Here is a 6,231-nt window from a genome sequence, read left to right as displayed (position 1 = left end):
CTTCAAGCATACTGGTATTCACTAGCTTGCATAACTTTAAGATAGCTTCGATGCATGCAGTGCAAGTTTCTCCGGGTATTTGCGCGCGTTGAAGCAACGTCTGTTCCGCACTTTTCTTCTTTTCCGGTTCATCCCCCAGATTTTTCATGATCTCGCCTATGAACATAGCGAATCCTCATGAATGTCAAACCAGTCGAAGGCAGTGGCGGCAAGGAAGAACACCACGTTAGCCAGTTTAGTAGCAGCGTTCCAGCGATTATATTTCCTCACCCTTTCGTAGTGTTTCAGCCACTCGTCAACGTCTTCCTCAGGTCTTCCAAAGAATGTGCGGGGCTCTCGATAATGGGGCCAGTTGTTAGCCGTGGATGGTCCGCGTTGCTCGGTATTGTCGTCTCCAGGCTTGTCCGATGGCAGTGGTGGGAAGCCTACGAGTCTACGGCTCCTTCGATAGATGGAATGCTCCGTAGTCGATACCCAGCACCTCCACCAAAACTGCTGCGTGCTTAGCACGCACGGGGGTTTATTTACAGAGGGGATCGATAGAAGCAGGACGGCGACGAAGCCTACAAGCGTCCTTCACCTCTTTCTCTTCCTTTTTCTCTACCGGTCAGTCCTACCGTTGATCTTCTGCTTCTTCTGTCGATGTTTTGTGAAAGCGCGTGACAATATTAGTACACGTTGCTGTTACGGCCATGGCTAACCTAGACCGCGATCTCTTGGGACAGCGGGTGAACGCAAGGGTTTTCTTTAACAAAACGCCTCTACTTCCCGGAATTTTTTTTTATACAATTACGCTGTAAAAATTAGGGTTTCAGGAAACTTCGGCACTATTCGCAGTACACTTTAGATTAAGTAGATAGCGACTGCTGGCAAGTTTCCCGTTTTTAACACGACATTGAGAAGAACTAGCTCCAATTTTCGTTCTTAGTGAAATATGACTTTTGCGCTTTTGTGCCTCTACTGACGGTCGTAATTATTGCGGAGAAATTTATAAATGAAATATTTTGTCACCCATTCCAATCAAATTCGTCCCGTTCATGATGATGTCGCTAGAATTGCGAACTCCGAGGTCGCTGTTCCAAAGTGAACAGTGACATGCGCTAGTCTTAGAGGTCCGAGTCACTAAGTATTGATCTCATCGCAGCTTGCTTGTGAAAACAGCCGATGGCAGCGATAACTATCTAAATTTTTATCTGCCTTCTCTAACCTCTAACAACGCCCCTTTTAGTGAAAGTGCCCTCTTTATTATTAGAATGCGGTAATTAATCAATAGAGACCCAGTTAAGTTTGTCCGCTATATTCTTTCAAGTTTCGAGTTCCTTGGAAGACGCCGAGGACTGCTGCGTACCTACATCTTTTGACCTTGCTTTAAGTAATTTAGGGCTGATGTACCGCGGCTTCATAACCTAGCCCCACTCCCGTCAGACACGTTAACTCTTAGCTTTGAAGGCTGATGAGCCGAACATGCAGTCATTTACAGACACGACACCTTCCGCAAATGTGCGGCATGGACTTCCAGCCTTACCGCATGACACGGGAAGAGAGTATGCAACATCAGGTGTACGTCTCGCAAGCAGAGTGTGGCGCTTAACTTTTCCCTGCGTCAGCATGTGACGAAGCGTATAGGGCAACAGGCCTTTCTTAGTGTGAGGAGCGTATTTCCTGCGAACTTGGCTTTCTTCTGAAAAGGTGAGAAGGAAGTCTGAAAACCTGATGCTGTCATCAAGTGGCGGCTTCTCATGACTGAATGGAAGTCTCTTGAAAGACGAATAAAATGTTATTGGCGGCTGAGTCAACGTTGACATCAGAAGTCACGTTTGAAAAGTTTTAAAAATCATCCACATGCTAAAAATCTTAACAAACTGAGCGTCAGTAAGCTTGTCATGCAAAAAATTGTTAAAAATAGATATAAATGTACGGAACAATACTGGAGCAACACTCCATCCAATAGGAATGCCCTGCTTCTGTGTCAGTACCTGTGGCCCTCATGCTCTATACGAAAGAGTTGACAGACAGGCCTGAACTTTTTTTAGAAAGAAACAGCACCCCGGCTTTCGATGGTCACGCATAGTCTGAAACGGTCTCTTTTTTGAGACCGAATAGAACAAGTCCTTGATGTCTACAGGTATTGCGGATCTGCCACTCACGGAAATACTGGATAGAACTCCACTAGGCTACACTAGGTTTCTAAGTCAAAGGGGTCGCCGGATGCCAAGGGGTCCAGTGACTGTTTCAAGAACTGGCCGACCGTTTTCTGCCATGAACCAGCCTCGGTGACAATGGCCCTAAGGGGGCAACAAGTCTAATGCGTTTTTTGTGGCAAAGAACACCAGAAGGACATCCGAAGGAAGCTCTACTACGCCATGTTTCCCAAGGTCAGTCATCTCCATCGCCGTGACCTTGAGCTCGCTTGGAGCGCAGTCTGGCAGGTGTGAGTGACGTCACGCCCCGCTATAACCTGACCTGCCCTAGGGGGGACATTAGCTGCTTCGCGGCGCTTGCTCCTCAGTCTCGTCATGGACGGTGCGCTGCTGGGCAGTCTGTGTTTTCGCTATAGCGCAAGCTTCAGGCCGAATCCGATCATCCAACGAATTTAGCTCGGCGGGAAGCCACTCTCGCTAAAACAGAGAACGCAGCCGTGCCAGACAGCCTGCCGAGACCCCGAACAACGAGAAGCCAGACTAGCCCGCTGCCGAGAATCTTCCAAAGCGTGGGAAGGCTACAATCAGTCTCCGATCGATCAATCAATCAATTAATCAATCAATCAATCAATCAATCAATCAATCAATCAATCAATCAATCAATCAATTAATCAATCAATTAATTAATTAATTAATTAATTAATTGTTCGGTCAGACTTTGCTGCAGTCAAAGAATTGACTAAGACAAGCCATGAGATTTGCAAGAAAGCACGCCTTTGATAATCTGAGCAGTCACTTTTAAAACCAAGCATAACCGCGCTTACGCTCGTGAAACATCCTTCAAGTATAGTTGAACTTCGACATTTTTCACTTCTTTCAGCAAGCTGAGGTTCTCCAGCAGCTTAAAGGCGCGACTTTTCCTTTTATAGCTTAGTGGTTACAGGCTTGAAGTTTTGTCAATTCCCTCGAGTGCTTTTGTGGATAACAGGTTTGCGAGCATTACCACAAAACCTCACGCCTTATCGAACAAGGTCAAACGGAGGTCGTGGCCCTTAAAGTGCTCACTGGAATAGCGTAGGTTTTCTCCGTTGGGAATGTGACGTGTCCGCTTCTGCAAAAGACAGTGAACGCCTTCCGCCACCTTTCTTCAGCTGATACTATTCCGGCAGCGCGCAGGAGTGAAGCCAGGAGTTCGTGTTTTTTTTTTTTTTACTGTAGGTTCAAAGGCAAACCTAGAGCCTTTCCATAAAGGGCATCACTATCACAAGGAACCGAAGCACCTCCCAAATACGTTAATGAAGGGAAGACCGCGGGAAAACTTGACAAGGGAAAGAAAGAGAAGAAAATTACCAGCGCTGCTAGCAGCTCTTTATTCAAGTTGTCAAACAGAGCGTATAACGGGAGATTTTTTTTAAGTTTTGAGATTCTTATTTTAAAAACTCCGCGAGATACTTCGATGCGGTTTGAAAAGGTGGACTGTACAGCAAGGCAGGGATTATGTACCGCCTTTGCCAAAAGTAACCGGGCACAAGTGGTTTGTTTCTTAGCCACGTAGCAAATCACTTATGGCAGCCCTTAAACTATGAATCTCTGAATATTGAGTCCTTCTCCATACGTTTCGACACCTTTCGGAATTTAGGAGTGGCGTAACGGCTCCCTTGTACGGTTTAGAGACAAGAACCTGTTGCTAGGTTACTTTTGGCGAAGGGGCTACGCAATATAGCTCAATGATTAGACGGTCACCCGACTAGAATTGTCTAATCAACTTTTCTGGAGTGGATTTAAGGGGGCAATGGTATGCCGCGAAATCGAAGGCTGTCAGCACTGGTGGTTAGCCATATTTTAAATTTTTCTTAAGCGGCAATATGGTTCGAAATATCGAACGTCAATGACACGCGTTTGAAAGCTCGTTGTGTTTGCTTTCCTGCATTGCATACTTATAAAATGTCGCTGCATGTGATATCGTCGTGGAAATAAAGGTTACTTGTTCTACATCATCAAATACACTTGCGGCGTCCGTATTTGGTGCCTAAGAATGCGAGAGACGCCATTGTATGAACATGCAATGAGAGAAAGCCCACTTAACGAGCTCTCAATTCCGCATTTTGACGTTGATATTTCCAACTCATTGCCTATAAGAAAATTTTAAAAACTGGGCTCACCGTGCATGTTGATAGCATTCAATTTCTCAATACAATCTCGAACCGTAAAATTTGAGAGAAAAAGTTTATTACTTAATTTTAGTTAATCAATCGTCTAATTATGGAGCTCGGTCATGTACATAGGTCCGCCTTGCTGTATAATCCACCTCTAGAGACCGCACTGACGTGTCTATCACAATTTTTAAAATAAAGATCTGCAGACGATTAAATTAAGAAACCTGTATAGAGGGAAAGGCGACCACGCGCGGAAAGAGCCAGTTGAGGCACACATATCACGCAGCTGTGAATTATTGACCAAAGCAGTTTAAAATGAACATTGAGCAGAATAGAGACGTAAAGAGGTATTTATCAGGCGAATCAATGCTGTACCTAATTCTTGGGTACTTTTTTTTGGCATAATTCGTCGAGCAGATGGCCAATAGAATTCCGTGAGTTGAGCCACAAGATGGCTGTGCTAGCGAAGGCTGTTTTGCAGAGAACTGACAAGTTCCATGCTGAAGACAAATGAAGCGAAGCCAGTCGTGCAAATGACCCACCTGTCTTCGCCGTGAAGTATGGAAAATGAATGCGGCAGATTCGTGCCCAGTGGCCCACTGAATGCTTCTGAGGACGGAATAGATTGATGACGTCCTACGGTTGAAGGTCGTTTCGATGCAGTGCGTATAAAACGGGGATTTGGAGGAACTGAAGGCGCCAGTGCTGTAACAGAAGGCGTTTGAAGGCCAGTTTGGCGTTCTTGGAAATTGAGGTAGCAGGGCGAAATTCACATTTAATTCACTAAGCCTGAGAGCTATAACCTGACCATGGGCGTAAACACCCGATAGAGAATCCAAATCGGCAGTCTGAATCATATTGTTGTTACGCCGGAGAAACGCGTTTTTTAAGTAGGACAGGCGTTGTTAAGCTAGTACCTTACGAGCGTGTCGCCCGCAAACCATTTCTCCGATATGTGCAAGGAGAGTGTAGAAATTTGAGGAAAAGACAGTTCGCATGACCAGTGGTCATGACCCCTGTTTTTGTGTTCCGTGTCAACGCGCAGCCTTGTGATTATGTTCTCGACCCTATATCACAGTGGGAGTATTTTTAATGGAGATATTCATTTAATGGCTGCTTTGTCACCTTTCGTTGTCCGCGGATTTTTGTACGTCCGTCCGTCCGGTGTCCATTGGCCCGTCCGTCCCCACCCCGAGAAAACGAGTATCTCCAACTAGGCCACTTCAACTGTCACCACCTATCACCACCGCGTGCAGACAGAAGGGAGTAGAAATAAATAGATATGAAGGAACAGATCCAAACAAGATGCGATTCGCAGCAACCGCATCCTCCCAAGCGATTGCTCTAGCACAAGGTAACCCCCTACCCCTCTTTCGCCTGCCATGCAGGTCATAGGAGCTTAAACAAAGGGCACTAACTCATGTGATAGTTTGCTTGCAATCAGTGCGACATTAACACAGCTCTGCTAAAAACTAGTTCTAATTTCATACGCAGTGATAACAAGAAGGCAAAGATTTTTATAAAAGACACCGTACGTGAGATAAATTTTATCAACTAATGAATGCAGAATATCCTCACGAGATAACCAAAGAGAGACTACTTGCAAACGTCGCAGCTTGTTAAGCTTCTAGAACGCGCATGGCGTCTTTCTTAGTTATGCGTTCTCTATTGCGCTCGAGGACATGTTCGTAGCCTCCCTCACAGCAGGTGCCCTTGTCCGCGTTCTCACGTGCTTTTTTTTGTTGTCCGCGTTTATCTTTTCGAGTGGGACTGTGTTTGCTTGTCCGGTTGGCTGGTTGCATGCACTGACGCGTTATTGACATGGAGTGTGCCATTGATGCACCTGCACTCTTGTCTATTGTTTTAGTAATAATTGCATTTATTAATTAGCGAGTTTTAGAAGGGACCGAAACTTAAGGGCCTCCAGTTCCCTC

This window comes from Amblyomma mixtum, chromosome 3, assembly GCF_055824585.1.
Source record: "Amblyomma mixtum isolate Tamu chromosome 3, ASM5582458v1, whole genome shotgun sequence".
Taxonomy (NCBI): Eukaryota; Metazoa; Arthropoda; class Arachnida; order Ixodida; family Ixodidae; genus Amblyomma; species Amblyomma mixtum.
The sequence above is the reverse complement of the archived record's forward strand: the minus strand, read 5'-3'. Positions refer to the sequence as shown.